Genomic DNA, 12,211 nt, shown 5'->3' with positions numbered 1-12,211 from the left:
TGAGATTTTTTCCAGTCATGGAAGCTGCGCCATCAGTTGTTACCCCCACACAATTGTACCAACGCAGTCCCACAGAGTCCAAAAACAAATCAATAGCGTTGAAAATGTTCTCTGCCTTTGTAGACGTGGGGAGGTCTTGGCTGCATAGAAACTGCTCCTGTATGTCTCCATCCCACGTGTGTAACGTAAACAAATGAAATGGCATGATTAGCAATATCTGTTGACTCATCCATCTGCAATGCATAGTAAGCGCAGGCCTGAATCCGCGCTGAGGTCTGTTTTATTTTGGCTGACATGTCAATGTGCCGCATTATGGTGTCATTAGATAGCGGTATGGTCTTCAACTTGTCCACTGCTGACTGGCCTAATACCTCTCTGACCATGTCCAGGGCTGCAGGTAAGATGAGCTCCACTGCTATTGTATGTGGCCTCTTGGCTGTTGCTATATGTTGAGCTACGAGATATGAGGCCCACAGTGCCTGCTCTGATTTGGAACACGAGGACAGCAGTGTCTTCTGGGTGGTCCTGAGGTCCCGAAGTACTTTGAAAGTATTTGACTGGTTTGTCTTCGTATGCAGCATGTTTAGTTTCTAAATAATAATCATAGTAAACTTTATTTCTATAGCACTCAACAACTCATAGGAGCCCAGAGTGCTGTACAACAGAACAAAACTACAGACAGGTAAAATCCTAAGTCAAAATAAGACTGCAAACATAAAAACAACAGATAAATAGGAACCAGAGGAAACCCGAAGCAAATTTAAAAAAATAAAATAAAAACAACAATACATATAAACATACCCTTAAATGAAGAGAGGCAATTTATGCCTCAAAAGCCTGCCTAAAGAAAAAGGTTTATAAAGCCAACTTAAAAACCGCTAGTTTCGTCTTCGATCACACCTCTAGGGGAAGGGAATTCCAAAGTCTTGGGCCAAATGTAGCAAAGGATCGATCACCCCATTTTTTATACTGCGATCGCGGGACAACTAGTGTTCTGAAGAGCGCAAGGCTCTTCGTGGCACGTAAATTGATAGCATGTGTGATGCCCACCAATGTGTGCCCACATTTGTATGAATGTGTATTTTATATAAAACATGTAACAGTTATTCTATCTTCTCTTGAAGAGATGTTTGGTACAGTTGAAATGCCAATATACGGTATTGTATCCGTAGTCGCACCATTTTTGACAGTAGGTGGCAGTGTGGGTTTGTTGTTTACTCCAGGGACTGTAGACGGGAGCACCGGCACCGCTATTACCTCATAATGGCGGAGAACACCGAAAAGAGGAAACATGTCTTCCTGTCTCATCATTTCTTTCCTGTATTACAGGTTAGTTTTGAGCAAGTAAACCCCACAAAAGTGCTAGAGTCAATAAGCAAATGTTATGATTCAAGGGTTAGTGGTAGAGTGAAACTAGGGGAAAATGGTTCTGTGTTGTTGCAATCGTTTCTTTTTACCATGCTAACTCTGAGAGACGAAGCAGTCCAAGTAGCTTCAAAACAGTGCTGATTTATTCAATGAACACAGGTAAAAATTAACATTTCACGCTCAGGTATCTTGCACCTCCAACGTGCACGCAGGCAGATGTAAGATGAAAGACCCTGAACCCACCAGGCCTATACATTATATCCCTTCAGGCTAATCCCATTCTACCAGGAGAGACGCCAGACCGTGACGTCTCCCGGTGCTGGCTTTGCAGCTGGACACAGCAGTAGTCAAAGCATGAAGAAAATCAATGTGTGATTGTCTGTTGATTATGTGGTGTGTAGCTAAAACATTCTAACACGACCTCTAGTGACATGTCATGACATTAAACATAAGAAAATATGGCTATGGCTACAGTTATACACGTAATAATAATAATAATATTAAACATCCTGTCTCCTGACATCCCTTTCTATCTAGTTATCCTTGACCATAAGCATCCTGCAGCACTCATGAGAATGACTAAGCATTTAACAGCCATGAGCCAGACACCCTGTCTACTCTAAACATTTCTAATACATAAAGTATCTAACCAATATCTATCTGACTAAAAATACCTAACAGTGTATTCGTGGAAAGTAAGCTAATGCCCACCGAGAGCGATAGTAATGGCGGTGGTACACTCGATCATTCTCTTAAGTAACATGCTAGCTACAAGATACTAAGTGGGCCACACGTCTCCTCTTAAGTTCACAGGTCATCTGGCTCCATGTTTAGCCTGTTCTGTTAACTTGCTAGAAGGTGTTTTTTTTTCTTCAATGATTTGGTTACTGACACAATTGCTTATAAGTCCAAGTCTTGCTAGATAGTAAATTTATGTTAGTGCATTGAGAGTGCTGTTATAGTCGGACTATACTCGAAGAGTTAACTGTAGAGAAACAGTTTTGGACCAACTAGTGACATGAAGTTGTACTGTTTGTATTGACTTGTGTGGCTATGTAAAGCCAAGAAACCTGTATAAAGATACAGCTAAAGTACAGTAGTTATGATACTGGAAAAAGGGACAATGCACCATGTTCAGTGAACTGATGATGTTTGTGAGAACACCGAAAAGAAGAAACACGTCTCCCTGTCTCATCATTTCTTTCCTGTATTACAGGATACTTGTAACTGTTAACGTGTGCTACAGGCCGGTACCCATAACACATGTCAGACAAATAAGGCAGAGCCAGGCCGTGGATGGCCTTAAAAACAAATACCAGAGTCTTAAACTGAACTCTATACTCAATGGGAAGCCAATGAGGTAAAGCCGGCTGCAAGCTCAGCTTCTCTATTGTGTGGCACAAGGTCACATTTTACACAGAAGTCAACACTCGATATGTGCAACAAAACCAACAGTAATAGAGAGAGTAATTAATCAAACACTTGTTGAACAAAGAGAACAACAAACTTGCAGAAATGCAACGTCTTCACTGTCCCTGTGGTAAAAATGCCTGGTCCCGTTCATTCTGCTAAAACCACCACAGTGCTCATTAGTAGCGAGCTGGTGTGAATGGGAATAAAACAAATGCTAACTTTATGTATTTAACAACATATGAATTCTGTGTATGAGAATGGCTGATCTGCAGTAGAGGAGGTGTGTGTCCAGCAGAGAGGACAGGATGGAGTCAGAGACAGTTGCCAGTTTAACACTTAAATTTCTGACTGTGATAATATGTGCTCCTAAACTATAACGTTCTGGTCAGGGGGTTGTGAAATTGTTACATCCTAATACAGGGTCACACTCCTAAAAAAGTTTAAATCCACTGTATGCCTGTATGTTGAGTAGCAGGCTATAGAAATTCAGTCACGTTAGTCAATAGGAATGGTGGCAGTGCAGTGTTGGTTATCACAGAAAGTTTTCAGGTAATCTGCACAGCCTCTTGTTGCATAGGATATTCTATTTACCCACAATCAGAAAATAAGTCACATGAAATTAAAAACTGTCTCTAAAGTTACTGCAGTTTATAGTAGATACACTGCATCATTAAGTACTCGGTATGGGCAAGTACTCAAATGCAAGTACTCATACTTTGTCTGAAAAAAGTGGTATTGGTGCATCTCTAATTTCAACACAGTGTGCATGTGTCCCTAAGGTCTTCATTGACTCAATGTGTTGTGCGCAGCATCACAGCACATCAATAATGGAGGCTCTAGTAGCAGACACACACAAAATACAGTAGATGAATTATTCAATCATACCCCTCCTCTACAGCACACACATGCATGCGAACACATTCCCTTTTGCCTTGTGAAATGCACAGGCATTAATAGACCTGGATATGTGGTCAAATAAAAAGGTACCATTCAAAAAAGGTGAATCAGGTAAATCAGCTATATTAACTGCAGGAAGCCACTGCAAATACAGAATCCAGAAAATTCTCTTTCTGTTGCTTTCTTGGATTCTAATCATGAAACAGATTTGTCCTCAAGATACCCCCACCACACCCTTTACTTCCAAATTAATTCCACTTTAGTCAACAACTTGTGCCTGTTACCTAAAGGCACAGGGCTTTTTCTTTCTCATTTCAGTCTCTAGAGCTCTGTGACCTCTCAGATAACAGGCATGGAGGATGGTTTTGTAGTCTAGGATGATGAACTGACAATCCCAGTGTACCAGGAAGAGGTCAAAGCTAGCAGGCCTGCAGGCTAGAGGTCTGGCCTAAGCCACTCCAAGGATTTACAAGGGTGATAAACCAATGAGAAAATTTCTATGTTATTTGACCAAAACATTCTCCCAGAAGCTGCTCAAATGAATCTAATAAGTAGAAATTCCAAAATCCTCTTTCACATCACAGCCTCTCCTAGGCATGTATTAAGACGTTTCCACAGTTGAGCAGCCACTTTTTCAGAATAGTACTTAGGGGATATCACATTTCTACCTTCAAATATTCTTTGAAGCTTTGGGTAGATGCGAGTTTGGACATCAAGGAACTGGTGGATGATTAATTGATGCAAGACAATAGCAAGGCTCATTGACATACATTATCCCAGTGATATCAGGATCAAAATCTGAATTAGCTTTATTGGCCAGGTGTGTTAACACACAAGGAATTTGATAGTACTGTGGCTGTCAATGTGCATGTACAATGTTCTTCCATAAGGCAATGAGGAAACAAGTAAGGAAAAAGAATGTGCAAACAAGAAAAAGGAATGTGCATTAGGAAAATAAAAAAACTGAAATAAAGTACTTACAGTATAAATATAAAACATAAAATGTATAAGTACACAGTTTAGATGGATGCTTTAAGATAGATATATACAAAGGCATATTTTCAAGGTATTGCACTGAGGGTTGTCATTCTATTATACAGTCATGGGTTAAGTGTTCATCAGTGTGAAGTCTTGGGGGAAGAAACTGTCCTAGTGTCTGGTTGTTCTGACATACAGTGACCTGTTCAAACAGTTTGTGTCCAGGGTGTGAGGGATCTGCAGCAATCTTCTCTGACCTCCTTTTGACCCATGAAGTGTACAGGTCCTCCATGGAGGTCAGGCTGGCACCGATGGTTCTTTCTGCAGCCCTGACTGTCCGCTGGAGTCTGTTCCTGTCCTGTTTGGTTGCTGAGCCAAACCAGACAGTGATGGGAGAGCAGAGAACAGACTCGATGATTCCTCTGTAGAACTGTATGGAAGGAACTGTATGCTGTATCACCAGCTCCTGAGGCAGGTCGAACTTCCTGAGCTGGCGCAGGAAGTACATCCTCTGCTGTGCCTTCTTGGTGATGGTCCTGATGTTGGATGTCCACTTCAGGTCCTGAGAGATAGTGGAGCCCAGGAACTTGTAGGACTTTACTGCTGATACAGTGCTGCCAAGTATGGTGAGGGGGGGTAAGGTGGGAGGGTTCTTCCTGAAGTCCACTGTCATCTCCACTGTTTTGAGCGTGTTCAGCTCCATGTTGTTGCAAATGCACCACAAGGCCAGTTGTAGCAACCTCCCATCTGTAGACTGACTTGGATGAGGCTGATGACTGTTGTATCATCTGTGAAGTTGAGGAGTTTAACACAGGGGTCCCCTGAGGTGCAATCGTTTAGGGAGAACAGCAGAGGGGAGAGCAAACATCCCTGGGCGGGCTCCTGTGCTGATTGTCAGGGTGCTAGATACGATTTTCCTCAGCTAGTCAGAAAGCTGCTGACAGGTGTGGGCAAGCATAGTGAGCAGGGACAGTTTAGAGTAAAGGATGTCTAGGATAATGGTGTCAAATGCTGAGATGAAGTCCACAAAGAGGACACATGCATAGGTCCCTGGGGAGTCAAGGTGTTGCTGGATGTAATGTAGTGCCATGTTGACTGCGTTGTACGATTACTACATTGTACCTGTTAACTCAGTAGGTAAACTGCAGGGGGTCCAGCAGGGGGTCTACGGTGTCCTTCAGGTGGGCCAACACCAGTCTCTCAAAACACTTCATAACTACAGATGTCAGGGTGACAGTCTGTACTCAATCAGTCCACTGATGGAGGGTTTCTTGGGAACCAGGATGATGCTGGAGTGTTTGAAACAGCAGAGGACGTCACACAGTTCCAGTGATCTGTTGAAGATAAGTGTGAAGATGGGGCCAGCTGATCGGTGCACAATTTCAGGCAGGAGGGGTCAGGAGATGATTGTGGGAGGAGCAGCTGTTGGGTCTGAGGTGAGGTGGGTGAGGAATGTGGAGTTCTGCTTCTCTACCTACAGCAAAACTCATTCAGGTCTTCCACAGTGGATGGGGGGTTCCTGTAGCTGGTGATGTTTTTCAGGCCTCTCCACACAGACAAAGGGTCGTTGGCTGACAACTGGCTTTTCATCTTTTTAGAGTAGCTCCTCTTTTCTATCTTGATCTCCCTTGTCACTGTGTTCCTGACCTGTCTGTACAGGATCCTGTCCCCACTTCTGTAAGCCTCCTGTTTGGCATGACAAAGCTGTGCAGAAGGTCTTGGTGGGCACACACACATCCTCACAACAGCTGATGTATGATTTCGCAGTGTCAGTGAGTTTATCCATGTCTGTAGATGCAGCCTCAAATACATTCACCTCTGTGCAGTCAGAGCAGGTCTGTAGCTCTGACTTTGCCTGCTTGGTCCATCTCTTCACTGTTTTGACCACAGACTTTGCAGCTTTAATTTCTGCCTATAGGTTGGGATGAGATGGACCATGCAGTGATCAGATAGACCAAGGGCTGCACAGGGGACAGAGTGATAGGTGTCTTTTAGTGTAGCAGTGGTCCAATGTATTTTTGCTCCCGGAGAAACAACTGACATGCTGTCTATATTTGGGTGGTTTGCAGGTAAGATTTGCTCTGTTAAAATCCCGTAGAACAGTGAGTAGGGAGTTGGGATGTTTCATTTCCGCACTAGTGATCTGGTTGGCCAGGTGCTGTAGTGAGCTCACACATTCACGCACCAGTGTCATCACAACTGGGGGTTCATTGTCTTGCTCAAGGACACTTTGACATGTAGACTGGACAAACCAGGAATCGAACTGCTGGAGAGAAGGTGTTTGGAGTGAGTTGCCTAATGGTTAGGAACTCTTTTCTGGTAAAGGTAATCTGGGAAGGGTTGTAGAAGACCGAGAAAATGAGGAAAAACATGAAACACATGAGAGAGCATCTGCCAAGGCAGCCATCTGTCTAAAATCACTAAGTCAGATTAATATTATGACATTAAAATCGTGCTCGTATCAATGTTCCTGACTGATGAGACTGTCATAGTTACATTAAAAGTGCATGTCAGAAACTGGCATCCTAACTTACACCGACATCTTTTCAAAGTTAATGAGCATCACTGCTAATAAGCTGTCAAGTACATCACCACTCTGTAAAAGCACAAGCTTCTTTAAAATGCCCTGAATACAAAATTAACAAATAAGTTTTTCATGTTAGTCAAAAAATAGATTTTAAAATGTTGTGTTGATATTACATACTGTGTAAGTCAGTTAAGCTTGACTGACTTGAAGAACAAGAAGAACTAATGTAGTATTTTATCACCATACAACTCTTTAATAATTATTCACCTTCTGATTTATTTAAATGAATTTAGCATAACTTCTCACATTTCAGGTTGAAATTAAATGTGTTAACAGCAGTGTGAATTAGCTTATTATGTAAGTCGACTTTTTAAAAAATTTTACTAGGCTAGAATCAGAATCAGAATCTGCTTTAGAGAAGCTTATCCAAATACTTGTACTTTTAAGTGAGTATGACCACTTTCATAAAGGGTTCTCATGAGCCCCTAAGATAATAAATTGACAAATAAACAAGTGACAGAGATGTCATTCAGTGTGAAACGCTGGAATCACTAAGAAAGTCCTCCCATGAGAAATAGATGGTCATTACATTCAGCTGCGTTACTGAACTGTCAGATGGACTGAAGAACGAGGGCGTGTACTCAGGTCAAAAAAGGCTGTGACATTCGTGGCATATTGGCAATGTAATTGGTACAGTCTGTAAATAAGTGCTTAGCAAAGTGTGTGTACAGTACTTCCATTTATTAGGTGAAAGTCCAGTAACTGAACTTTTACTTGAGGTAAATATTTTATTAGTCTCTCCAACCCCAATAGATCAATAATTGTGTAACTCCTTGTAAAGCCTGGCTGTATTGATGTATTTGATTCAGTGCATTTTCTTTTTGAAATGTGTCTTCAGTGGCACAAACAATGTTGTTTATATTTGCAAAGAGATAGAATAGAATACTGGAAATACACATATTTGTACAGAACAGTTTTCGTATAGGGCTTTAGGTTCAGTGCATATGTATACCAAATTCAGGCTTTAATAGTAGTTAACAGTAGTAGCGGAACATTTTTTCAAATCCACGTTCCCACATGTACAAATTACAGTAAGTGGTGGACTGGAGCACAGCAAGCTTGGCTAATGCTGCGTTTACGTCATGTCAAAAGAATGGGGCGGATAGGAATAGTTCCCATAGAAGCTACTCCAGAGCGTTCATGCAGTAGTCCAAGATGTAGTAAATACAGTGTAGTCTGCGGTGACTAGGATACTGTGTCAGTTAAACATAATGTTATTTTATTTTGTGACCACATAATACAAGTAATGTTTACTCCAACTATCTGTCTCCCCTCCACCTTTCTCTCCTCTATTTTCTTGATCTGTGGGATTCTGCACCTCAGCTGTGTTGCACTCGGTAATTGGCGACTCGTTTGTCGGTGCACACAGCTGGGGTGCATTCCGCTGATTAGTTTTCCTCCTTATTTATACCTTATTTATACCACACTCCGCCTGGGCCGGATCATTGTGACAGGTAATGGACAAATACCACATGTACGTGTACTTAGTTTGTACCCACAGTACATGATAGTTGTTTTGTTTTAACCGCGTAAATACACGTGTGCGAGTATGCTACGCTGACAGTAACTGTGCGTTTTGGCTTGGCTTGATCACGACATTTATGCGTTTAGCAAACGTACTACTCCCAATGCTGACAGTGACTGTGCGTTGGGTTTTGGTTGTTTATTTCTTTTGTTCCTTTGTTTTCTCTCTCGTCCGCCGTCAACTCACCTGTTTATTCTAGTCTCCTTAACCATCTTCACTCCACCCCGGACTGTATACGTGGACTAGGCCTTTGTTAGGTTCTTTTGTTACTCTGTGTTGTTTTACCAGTAAACCGTCATTTTTTTTCCGCCCTAGCACCTGGGTCAGCATACTTGAGTCCTACCTTTGTTCTCCCTCACCCACCTGGGGAGGGGGGTGTCTCTAACACTATCAGATTGTATAGGCTGCAGCCTATAAACTCACTGTTTGAAACTTTAAAATAGCATTTTTAAATTAGTCTACTCTGGCTATTAAGCTAATTTGTAAGCTAACCTTTAATGTTATTTTATTTTGTGTGACCACAAAATGCCAGTAGCATGTTATTAAGTAAAATATACTGTATATACAGTAAATATACTTTACTGGTGTTTACTAGTGAAAGTAGGTGTAGCTGCTGGTTGTTTTGAAGCCATTTTCGAACCTGTGAAGGTGACACTTCAGCAATCCTTTCCGCCGAGTGGGAGATTTCACAGCGATCAGAAATTCCAGATTTCTCCGCCTCGAAATTACAAGTCAGGTGGGGTTGGATTGTTTTCCCCACATTGATGCTCATTATTACAGTTTAAACCACATGGCATGAGCGCAGCATTAGTCAAGCCTCTGGCTAGTGAACTTCATGGCCAGGGCAAACAAGAAGCCAGAGCAAGAAGGTCCTCCCTTATGATTAAGGTGTCCTGTTTGGGAACGGTTTGACTTTCCAGTGAAATACAACAGACAAGTGGATAAGGTTGTCTTACTTATTGTTTATTGCATTCTGGTTCACCACTTAATATTTTGGTTCAGTGGTAATCAGGTATGCTTTCGGCAACATGTCAAACTTGCTAAGTTATTTGGAACAGCACCATGCTAATGTGGTATGGTCTGTTACTGTAGTGAAAATGTAAAGTGTAAAACTTCTGGATGTTCTAAACCAACCTCCATCAATACCAGGGTCAAAGAAAACATAAGCGCTGGCCCATCCACAATTTCAAAGCAGTGACTGGCATGTGATACCCTCTGGGATTTTTGTCAACATCTGTCAATACTGACCATAGCATGTGCACACACGTGGTTGTGTGTTCTATGCATGCATGTACAGTACAGTATGTGATTATATACATATGGATGGGTACGAGGGTGCATGTGTGTATCTACATTAGTGAAAAATAGCACCACTGTTGCTGTAATGTCACAAGCCAGCAGAGAGGGTCACTGCCTCATCTGATTAATGAACACCTCCCCTAATGACGTGTCCAGCAGGTTAACAAAGCTCCAGGACATTACCATTATCATCATCACCCGCATATCTGTCTGTCCATCCATCCATATGAAATCACTTCTACTCAGTCTTCTAAGGACATTTCTTTATCTCAAATACCTGGGCTTGTGTGGAAAATTCATTGTGTCTTAGTGTCAGGCTGTACACAGCCAAGGCTCATTCCTCTTTTTGTCAAGATAGCACGGTGTCCTCTTTGAACAAGGGCGAGTGTGGGTGTGTATGTGAGCAGATAAATCAGACTGTTTTGTTTGCAATCAAGGTCATGGGAGACAGGCACATCAGTGTGTAAGGACAGGAGAGGATATTTTTCATTTCCTCATTAGCTAACAGAGCCTGTGCTTACCTTTGCCCTGATAAAATACTGGCCTACACAATTCATTGTTGGCTCCTGAGCCATTATGTTGCTGTGCTTTTATCTTTGTCTTAGAGAGATGAAATTGCCACTTATGGCCCTAGTCAGACCCATATCCTGATGGTCAATTACTTAACCACAGAGCATTTGGGGCACTCAAAATCCCATTGGCCCCTTCAATCCTGGAATGATATGCCAAACCACACCCCTGACCTTATCTGTACATGCTGCCAACAGTTTCCCCAATCACTATTCACAGCAGATTACAAAACCCTGACTAAACTGTTCAGGAACCTGTCCTGTCACCCAAATTGAGGAGGGAAATGGCACAGTTCTCTGCACCCCAGGTCCGAATTACCATGCCAGTGGGTTAAAGGACTGCTGTGATGACCTCTCACACACCATTCTGCGATCATGGCTCCAGGGGCCCCTGATCTTTCAAATTCTACTCTACACATTTACCAGATCTGAGTGAAAAGAAGGTCTCCAGAAGTTTATTAGGCACCGGCAATTACCCAAAAGACCCTTGGAGGCCCATATTAAGTGGATGCACTTTGACCCTTTCTTTAAAGCCCTTCAACAAAGCCAACATAATCCCCACCACCGGGCCTGAATGGTGTGCCTTCATTAGAACACAGGCACAGACACACAGTAAAACACACAAGACCACAAATGTAGAGTATATATTTCAAACATAAAACCTGATTAAATCAAAACCTTGTAAATACTATATACTGTATATGTCTATATATGCATGTTTTAGTGCTGTCAATCAATTAAAATATTTAATTGCAATTAATCGCATTATTGTCCATAGTTAATCACAAATTTATCAAACCTTTTTTATCTGTTCTAAACAGCGGTTGAAAGTAACTAAGTACATTTACTCAAGTACTGTACTTAAGCACCTGAGTACTTCTTCCACCACTGGTTCTAAATGTACCTTAAAGGGACCCTGAGGTAACAGTGGCTCCTGAAGGCAACTCATATGTGCAGTCTTTGGATGCAAGCTGTAGACACCCATTTAGCTATTGCTGTTGAATGTTTGCTACTTGTAGAGTTGTCCAGGCAGCTCCATTGCAAACTGTCCAGCATGGTCTGCCTCTGTATCAGCTGCGTGCTTGGCCAGCAAGTAGTATTTGAGACTCAACATACTCTGGTGGTAACTCAGTTTACATCGATAGTATATGCAAATCACTTATCAAGAGAACCATCTGGCAGGGCTTTGAAGCTGAAGGTTCCATACAAAAGATCCTTTTGTTTATCCATTTCCGTTCATTTTTGCTTCTGCATCACTTCCTGATTTCCTGAACTACGGTGCGGAACGAGGGTCATAATGACAAAATGTGTGTGCATTAACCACACATTAATTATTGTAGTTGAAAGGAATTAGCGTTAACACATTAACTTGGACACCCCTAAAATAAATATACACATATAAGTGTGTCCAAACTTTTGACTGGTGGTGTATCGCAGTTTCACAATATGAATATGGAACCAGGAGTGGAACCTCGGTTTTCGTATGCCCTACTTTTTGTACGATTCGGTTTTCGACGACTTTTTTCGTCAAAATTTTGTCCCAGTTTTCGTACATCCGCTCGGTTTTCATACAGT

The sequence above is a fragment of the Monopterus albus genome, unplaced genomic scaffold (genome assembly GCF_001952655.1).
Source record: "Monopterus albus unplaced genomic scaffold, M_albus_1.0 scaffold134.1, whole genome shotgun sequence".
NCBI lineage: Eukaryota > Metazoa > Chordata > Actinopteri > Synbranchiformes > Synbranchidae > Monopterus > Monopterus albus.
The sequence above is the reverse complement of the archived record's forward strand: the minus strand, read 5'-3'. Positions refer to the sequence as shown.